Below are 9,814 nucleotides of genomic sequence, written 5' to 3' on the forward strand. Positions count from 1 at the left end.
TTAAGAAATAGGGTATGTTGAGTCTTTGGTGATGTTGGCTTATATGGACCTGACCCAAGTTCGGAAGAATTATTTAGCCAATAAAATCCCATAGCTACCAACCCTTTCGGCAACATCTCGCGAAGCATAGACTAAGGTCTCACCTAAGGTAGAAAGGGAGGGTGCTAGAACCAGGTTTCCGCACCCTTGGGATGTGTAGATGTGGTCTGAGAGGTTCACGTGCTATCCTGCAGCCTCGTACTATGCTAGATCCACATAGATCCAGATAACCTTAGCTTTCTCTTACTGCGCTGATTACAGATCTAATTTATTTGATTAAGTATTATAACCCAGATCTACTTAGAGAGGTCTTTAAGAAAACATTTATCATAGTTATCTAGTTCGCAAGTTAATATCAAGCCCAGATTCACAAGTATTCAATAATGCGCATAAATCAAAACAGTTATATTAACATACAAAACAAGATTCGTGATACTTCAGATTTGCGATAGAAATTCAGAAGAAAATTATCTTTATTTCCAATTTACCACCACTACATCTAGATCTTCCCTGCGCACTCAGCTGTAGGGGTCTGTAGACATAGCTGCCGACTCTTTCAAGCATCTGTATGCACAGCTGCAGAGCCTCTTTCCTCTACCCAAACCCTTGACTCAAACTTATAGACACTTTCAGATTGCTTCCCTAAATCACCCATTACATCTTAGATTCCAAAATCATACTCAAAATTGAACTGCCTTTCCCCCCCATAGAGCCGCGCTCTATTTATACCTATCTATGGTCTGCAGACCGACTTACCTAAAATTATTTTACATTATTTCTTGGGCGGTCAACCCTTTGACTCGACCTTTTACATTTCGCGCTCCACATACTTCAGAGTTTTTACAATAATATAATCCTAATTTCTAGGCTTGCTGTCCTAAAACCGTTACGCGGGACCTCCGCTACCCAATAGTCCCCCAACACAATCATCGTGACTCATCCTGAGTCACTCGCGGCTCAGCGAGACGATCTGCCTTAGCTTCACGGTTTGCTTCCCTTTGAGTGACGCTCGTCGTCCTGCTGCTCCTTTGTTGTCTCCTGCAACACTTCATCTGGCTCTGGCTTCATTGTTCCTCCCACTTCCTTCAACCAATAATTCTCATTCTGATCTACTCATTTAACACAGAAGATGTCCTTATATGATTTTAGCATGAGCAGGGAAGCCACATATAGGACCCCTTGGTACCACCGCAGTTACTGCCGACCTTTGTATCTTCTCTTCGCACTATCTACTGTAGCCTGTGTTGAAATTTTGCATGACCCTTGCTATTTTTTGTAAGATCCCAATTTTGAAGAGACAGCAGAGCCGAATTATTATCTTCATATCTACCTATGGTCTCCATCTGTTGATCCTTTTACTTTTCTATTGTAGTTCGTCAGCCAACCCTTGGGCAGGGCGACGACATCTGGACCAATTTTGCTTCGTGTCTCCCCTTTTCTAGTACATCCCCTACCGTTGATGCTGCCATTTATGGGATGCCCACAGCTATCAACACCATACTCCTTAGAGAGTCTTGCTTCTTCAGCAACCATATCACCACCCTCGGGCGTACTCCTTGTGTAGAGAGAATGAACAACCCCATATCGATATCCAGTATATGTTTTCCAGGAGTGCATGTCACCCATGGATGCCCCTCGGTGATTTATAAGACATGCGAATTTCAAATTCACTGATTCTCGCCTATTCTAGCATCTTCATGTAAAATCTATGGCGGCTCATGCCATATCTGACTCGTACTTCCGTTCTTAATTGCCCGCCGCCCACTCCCTTTTGCCATAATGCAGACATCGTGTCATGAATAGTGACAAAAACGGTCACCTTTCTTCGTAGCCATGCAGCAGTGCACTTCTAATCACACGACCACAAACTTATCACTGATATAGCTTGACGTATAGCCTGAAACTCACGCCTTCCTCCAGACTGCTTTACTGTCCCACGCTCTCTTTCAACTAGTTGGAATGGTGGGACTGTTCCTCGAACGGTTAGTTAGGTCGCCAACTCGCTCGTGTAGAGCTTCAGGCGACTACCATTCACTCGGCCTGGGAAGGGGTCTCCATTAAGTTTAGCCAGCTGAACCGCACCCCCATCAGTAACTTCCTTGACCACATAGGGTCCCAACCAATGCATTCGGAGTTTGCCGGGGAATTTTTCAAATTTACTATCGTATAGCAGCACTAAATCATTCTCCTTGAACGTGCGCACTTTGATATGGCGATCATGCCATGCTTTCTCGCACTGTTTCTGTACTTGCTGATGGAACCCATCCAAAAACTATTCCTATTCCACTGCCTCTAGCTGCATGAGTTGTTCCTCCAAAGCCCTGCTGTCTGCCATACCTGTGATTGCCGCGATCTGCAAACTAGGCATAATGGCCTCTTTGTCATAGAATAACCAAAATGGTGTTTGGCCCGTCAATTTCTTACACATAGTTCGGTATGCCCATAGCACAGTAGGGATGCGCAAGTCCCAATCATTGTGCTGCTCGTTACAGACCTTGGTCAATGCAGTCTTCGAGATTTTGTTGAACGCTTCCACGGTCCCATTTCCTTGCAGGTGGTATGGCATACTCTATTGGTGATAAATATGGAATTCCTCTGTGAGCACGCTAATTGTTTCATTCAAGAAATGTGTTCCTTGGTCGCTCACGAGAATTTTGGGACAGCCAAACCTTGTGAGTACATTTTCAAACAAAAAAATTGCAGCTGTCACAGTCGTGCAGTCCTTAACCAGTTGTGCCTCCGCCCATCGGGTCAAATATTCGGTCACAGTGATGATATACTGTGCACCTATCTTCCCTCATGGTTCGATGGGTCCCACGAAGTCGATTTCCCACTTCTCAAATGGTTGTAGCATCATCTGTGGCTGGAGCAACATTTCATCCCTCCCTAAGGGTTTCCCCATCCGTTGACATATGTTGCAGTCTTGGCAATGAGCTTTCAAATCCTAATGCAAAGTGGGCCACCACAATCCTGCGCAAAGAACCTTCTGGGTCGTGGTGCAACCCACATAATGTCTTCTAGTAACCCCTGCATGTGCTTCTGCCAGGATCTATCCTCGCTCGAACTCTGGGACATACCGATGCAATATCTCATCATTGCCCATTTTGTAGAGATGTCCTACAATCACAGTGAAGTTTGTGGTGCGTATCACTAATTCTTTCTTTTACTGAACAAAATATCCCTGTGGCATGGTTCCTTTAGTTAAGAAAGGGATGATATCCTCAAAATGGCCATCTGCAACATGTATCACATATAGCTGTGCATCTGGGAGTCCGTCTTGTAGATTTGTGGGTTCTTCACTGGTCTCAATTCAGGATAGGTGATATGGGCTTGCATTGAGGCATCTCAGCTTTACGATAACCTCAAAGTCATATTCCTGAAATAAGAGCAACCATCGACAAATGCGCCCCCCCAAAACAGGCTTGTTCACTAGGTATTTTAATGTCAAGTGATCGGTATCCTTCTTAAAGTGGCCTCCAAGCAAATAGTGGCAGAATTTTTGAAGTGCGTATACCATTGCTAATCCCTCATGCTCAGTGGTGGAGTAATGCTTTTCAGCTTTTGACAATCGGTGACTTGCGAATGCAATTGGATGGTCCAGTCCCTCCGCTCCTAGTTGAGTAAGTACTGCCCCTAGTGCAATACATGATGCATCAACATGCACATGAAACTCGATGTCCCATTTCGGAAAGTCCAATATAGGGGCTGAAGCCATCTTCTCCTTAAGCGTCTCTAGGCTTTTGCTGCATTCCTCATTCCAGCAATAAGTAGCATCCTTCTTCAACAATTGCTCCATCAGAGCCATGATCTGGGCGTAACTTTTGATAGTAGCCCATGTGACCCAGAGTGGCATGTAATTGTTTGACACTCCATGGCGCTTGCAAATTGAGTATGACATCGATCTTTGCCAAATCCACCATCAAGCCTTTCTTACAAACCACATGGCCTAGCAAGTTTCCAAACAGGATAAGGAAAGTACACTTCTTGAGATTCAGCACAATCTGGTGATGGCGACAAGTATCCAGCATTAACTGTAAGCTCTCTACATGCTTCTTGACTAGTCCAAACACGGTCCAATCATCCAGATAGACCTCTAAGAACTTATATATAAATTCTTTGAATGCTATTACCACTATTCCTGAAAAAATCATTGGCACGTTCTTCAGACCAAAGGGCATCACCATGTACTGAAAACAACCCCATTCGGTGGCGAACATTGTTTTACTCCTATCTTCTGGTGCGATCTTGATCTGGTGGTATCCTGAGAACCCACCTGTGAATGAGTAGGCTTCCTGCCCCCCGACATTTTCCAGTACCTCATGTGTAAACGGTGTTGGAAATGGGTCATTAACGTAGGCATCATTGAGCTTCCTGAGATCCACGCAGATCCGAATTTCTCCCTTCTATTTCTTTTCCTGCATAACCATTGGACTTACCCAATCGGACTCCTCGACGGGTTCAATGATTCCTGCTACCAGCATCTTGTCCAGTTCTTCGCGGACCTTTGCTTTATATTTTGGATTCAATCGCAGGGTCGCTGCTTAACTAGTTTTGCATCTAGCTTCAATTTTATCTTCATCACTCCCAAGTCCCCTAGGATCCCTTTTAGCTTCATGATCTTTGTTGGAGACAAGTCTCGATATTTGTGGAGCAATTCAATGACCTTTTCTATTGTAGCATCATCCCAATAGTCCTCGAGCATTAAATAATTCGCGCTCTTCTTCAGTTCCTATATTGAATTGTTTTGTTTTTAATGACACCATAATATCAAGATCTTCGATTTCAGGTCCACACACCTCACAGATTCCCTCTGATTCCAAAATATTAATGTTTCATGGATCATCCTCATCATCTTCTACCTGTACATTATAGCATTCAAGGGCCTAGCTCAATTGTCGTGACTAGTCAGGCTACACAGGTTCTTCTGGTTTTATTGGCGTCTTGAAAATGGCAGCCATTACCAGCTGGAGTGCTTCATCTACAGGGTCCATCCATTGATCTTCAAATAGGAATGTCGCTAATAACCCTTTGCATAAGATATCCCACTTGCTTGTGTTGTGCTGAAGCTCTGCTTCAGTATACCAGTTTCTAGGAATGACATCCAGGGTGTGATAGAATAAGTGCACCCATTCTGGATGAGGTTCCCCTCCGTAGGCTTTGGTCCATCTGGTATGGTACATGTGTGGGTTATCACATCCATCGAATTTCTCCATTATGTGTACTTCTGGCTTCCAAAATCTGATCTTCATCATATGCCTGCAGGCACGCCATTCCTCGAAAGTCCCTTCATGTGTTCCCCACCATTGCGCGGCCGTTGCGTGCAACTCCCACCTCATTGTATCAAACCATTGGTATTTTGGTACTATGATTTCAAACTTGGTCAGGAATTCCTCTACCATTTTCAGCCCATCATGTGTCAGCAATTCTCGATCCTAGGATTTTATGCAATACAAAGATTTCATCATGATGTTACAATGTAATGTGGTTACTCTGCTCAACCTAGTGCGCCACTGCTCATCTTCCTCATCTGAATTAGAAGTGTAGGATACTTCATAGCCTCATGGGGTTCTACTATCCTCCATTGCATTGACCTATGCTCGCCTTTGTGCAGTCATTCTGTAGCTACACTCTGCATCATCATTGCTTTTGCCGTCGCGCACAGGTTCCTAATAGCGGGGTCCTTTAGTCGAATCCAATGGAATGACTAGCGGAGAAACTTTGTTTCAAATACCATTGTCTGCTTCTTTAGATTAATAACCCCATTCATGTTGGTAGCCCAATCTATTCCTAACAATGTCGAATAGGGCGTACTTTCATCCATGAGCTCAATAACTTCAAAGTCCGTCTGAGTACTTGCGCCGTCAAGGTCTACCGTAACTCCTTGCAGCCTTCCCATAGGTAGCACCTTTTGCTGATTTGCCATCCATAGTTGGATGGGGGACCATTGTAGTGTAAGCTTACCCATGCGCTCCCAAGTCTGTTTAGGCAGTATGTTGGCATCTGAGCCTAGATCCAGAATGACCTGATCCATCTCATAATCACTGATCTGCGCAGTTAGTTGCAATTCCCTCCCAGTTTGTGACACATGTCTTCCCAGCTTTCGAACTATGCGAGGCTCACTCCATCCTACGCATCTATTTATCAGTTCTTGTAAGCCCCCTAACTGTCTTGTTATCGTGAAGCAATTTTATACATGTCTCTAAAAATTAGTTATCATCGAGGGATCCTTGACCGGTTCAGGTTGATCCTTACTACCTGGAGTAGAGACTTCCATGAAGCTCTCCCGAGCTTCCAAATATGTCTCCTTACCCACCCTTTTGTCATCTGTACTCAAGCCCCTCTTATCCATTCATGTAGCTGTGCCACTTCTACATACCATGTTGATTTTGGGATCTCCTCACAGGTTTCGGACCTCACCATTTGCACATTCTGGGTCGTTGTTGGTTGCGCTGCCCTCTTTTCCCAAATCTGTGCTATTAGTGAAGGATAGTCTAGCAGCTCATGCTCGAATTTCTCACAATAGCTACATGAAATTCTGGTTGTGTTGGTACAATCTCATGCGTAATGTCCAAGTCCTCCACAGTTGTAATAGATTAGTTGCCCGTGACCCCTTCCTATTCCTATTCTGCCCCGTCCTCGACAGCACCCTTGGAACCCACTACGCGCAATTTCCACGGCTGGATCTTGACTTCACGCCTCCATCTGCATTCTATAGGCAGATGACTGATCCATCAGCATTTGATAGCTATGACAATCCCTTTCTTCATGGCCCACTGATCTACAAAAGTTGCAAAAGAGCTGTTGGGGGGTCTGGTTGTATTTTGGTAATAGATGACAATTATCAGTGTTGTGCTTTCCTCCCACCTGATAGATTTCACACCAGAGTGGGGTGGTTGTGCTCGGCCCTGCCTATGCCTCTGGTCACAATGGTGTTGGTCCCCCTGTTACAACAAAATTCACTGAGACCAGACAGTGATCTTTATCGTGTCCCTGGCTCTTACACCTTACACACCATACTTCCTCTCAAACGTTTGAGCACAATGTCTATTCTTGTTTTAACTTCTGCATTTCCAAGCATAAATTTTGGACTTGCGCTTGAATTTTCTGAACTCCCAACCCTGGGTCTAGTATCTGGGTTTCGTGTAGCCGCATTTCTGCCTCCAACACTTCAGCTTGGGTTGAGATCTTTTGTTGTAAAAGAGCCGACTTCAGATATGGTGTTAATGATGCGATGAACCAAGTGTAGTGCTTCTCTTCTATTAGTGTCATGTTGGCCTCACGATAGCACTTTTCAAACTCTGATCCAGATCCCATGGTGTTTCACTCGGCATCATTGCAATCTCTTTGAACCCTACGACCGAATGTTTTCCTAACTTCGGCCAGCTAAATTCCTTTTTTAATTCCATCTGGATTTTCGCTACCCCCACTGTTGGGTTACTACTTGAATAATTCATGTACCATGTTAGTGCTCAATCTTGTAGTGCGCTCACTAAGGTAGGTTTATTGATATTATCATCAGTGATTTTCTACGTGTTCCATACCGATGTTAGCACAAACCAAAATTGCTCCGGGTCTTCGCCTCCTGCTCCCTTCAATGTCGGCATCTGAATCGCGCTTGCCATAGTTACCCTTGATCTATTACCATCCCTAATCCCTTCAATCCTTCAATTTTTTCCTCTTCGCATTCCACACCAGACACCCCTTAGGCAAATCCTAGTCTTGGCAATGAAACCATTTGTTGGCTTATATGGGCCTCACCCAGGTTCGGAAGAATTATTTAGCCAAGCAAATCCTGTAGCTACCGACCCTTTCAGCAACAACCTGCGAAGTGCGGACCGAGGTCTCACCCAATGTAGTAGGGGAGGGTGCTGGAACCAGGTTTTCGCACCCTTGGGATGTCTAGATGTGGTCTGAGAGGTTCGCGCACCGTCATGTAGCCTCACGCTGCGCTAGATCTATGCAGATCCAGATAACCTTAGCTTTCTCTTACCATGATGATCACAAATCTAATTTATTTGATTAAGTATTATAAACTAGATCTACTTAGAGAGGTCTTTAAGAAAACATTTATCACTGTTATCTAATTCATAGGTTAAGATCAAACCTAGATTCACAAGTATTCGGTAATGCGCATAAATAAAAATAGTTGTATTAACCGTACAAAAGTACATTCACGATAATTCATATTTGCCATAGAAATTCAGAAGAAACTTATCTTTATTTCCAATTTACCACCACTACATCCAGATCTACCTTGTGCACTCAGCTGCAGGGGTCTGCACACATAGTTGCAGACTCTTTCAGGCCTCTGCGCACACAGCTGCAGAGCCTCTTTCCTCTACCCAAACCCTCGACTCAGACTTACAGACGCTTTTAGACTACTTCCCTTAATCACCCATTACATCTCAGATTCCAAAATGATACTCAAAACTAAACTACCTTTCCCCCCCATAGAGCCACGCTCTATTTATACCTATCTATGGTTTGCGGACTGACTTACCTCCTATTATTTTACATTATTTCTTGGGTAGACAACCCTTTGACTCAACCTTTACATTTTGCGCTTCGCATACTTCAGAGTTTTTACAATAATTTAATCCTAATTTCTAGGCTTTCTGTCCCAAAACTATTACGCGGGACCTTCGCTACCTAACAGGTGAATTAGTGTTTCTACCCCAAAGCTTACTTATTCAAGCATCCATAAACAACGTTGTATCTATGGAATGGTAGATGAGGTGACAGGGTATGGTGAATGAGGTGGATGATAATGAATGAGGGTGGTGGATGACGTGGAGGAGATGATATGGAGTGGAGAGATGGTGGTGGCCCACTACGGTGGTAGGGAGTGTACAGGATGGTAATCAGGATTGAACCCCTGTAGCAATATCAGGCCGTAGATCTCAGTCAAACACCGCGATGTCATGGTCAACTGTAGGGGGTTGAGCCTGAGTTATAACTTGTGCTCATCGCTCCCCCGTAGAGCAATTTATCTGCCTCTTGAACCCACATTTACTTAAATATTGTTCTACCGCTCGAAATTTAATATAGGTCAGGGCCCCACCTTACATCATTGTTTTCAGACTCTTTCATTCTCTTGAATTATTAAAAATTTCCTTTTTACCACCTTTTCACTTATAAACCAACTACCTCGTAACCTTTAAAACTTTTGATCAAATGATGTATATAAGTGAGTGAGCGGGATACTTACCTATGGTCCCGATGCGACACTACAGTTGTCAAAGATCAGAGGTGTTGTTGATGGTCATTCTTCTTCCTCCTCTGTTGTCTGCTGATGGTTTATTGACTCTTGCAAGTGTTTGTGACTAAAGATCTGATGCTACTGCTACTGTTGTGGAGCTCTCGGATCATCCTAGTGAAGACTTGTAGCTGATGATTGATATTTTGTGGGATAATATGCCACAAGATTTCCTATAGGATGTCTTGTAGCTGATGTCCTGTTGTTGGCTAGGGTTGTGAGGATGCTAAAATGAATGGACAGAAGGAGTAGGAGTGTGTGTGGATGTAAGGATGATGGTAATGGATGAGGTTAGGGGTTAGATCATGTCTAGAATGAATTTTGGGGACCTAACCAATCTACCATTCAGGGGATCTTGTAGGAATATAGGGTATCTTGTAGAAAACACAATCTTCACCTTAAATTGAAGTAACGAAGTAAAAAAACAATGGAATTGATGGATCGATGCATGGTAAGTAGTGGAGGAGATGAATATATGCAAGGAAGGGTTCCCTTTGGATCTTCTCTTTGCTCCTTGAT

The 9,814-nt window shown here is 43.8% G+C and overlaps 1 pseudogene; it reads right to left on the reverse strand.

Moving 5' to 3' along the window:
* The window catches only part of LOC149148223 (E3 ubiquitin-protein ligase RGLG2 pseudogene), a 93,128-nt pseudogene extending 89,284 nt beyond the window's left edge, over window positions 1-3,844 (reverse strand).
* Window positions 3,845-9,814: the final 5,970 nt, after the last annotated feature.

This window comes from Pinus tabuliformis, chromosome 9 (assembly GCF_031772625.1).
Source record: "Pinus tabuliformis cultivar Carrire ecotype Pingquan chromosome 9, CPIR1, whole genome shotgun sequence".
In the NCBI taxonomy this organism is placed as follows: Eukaryota; Viridiplantae; Streptophyta; class Pinopsida; order Pinales; family Pinaceae; genus Pinus; species Pinus tabuliformis.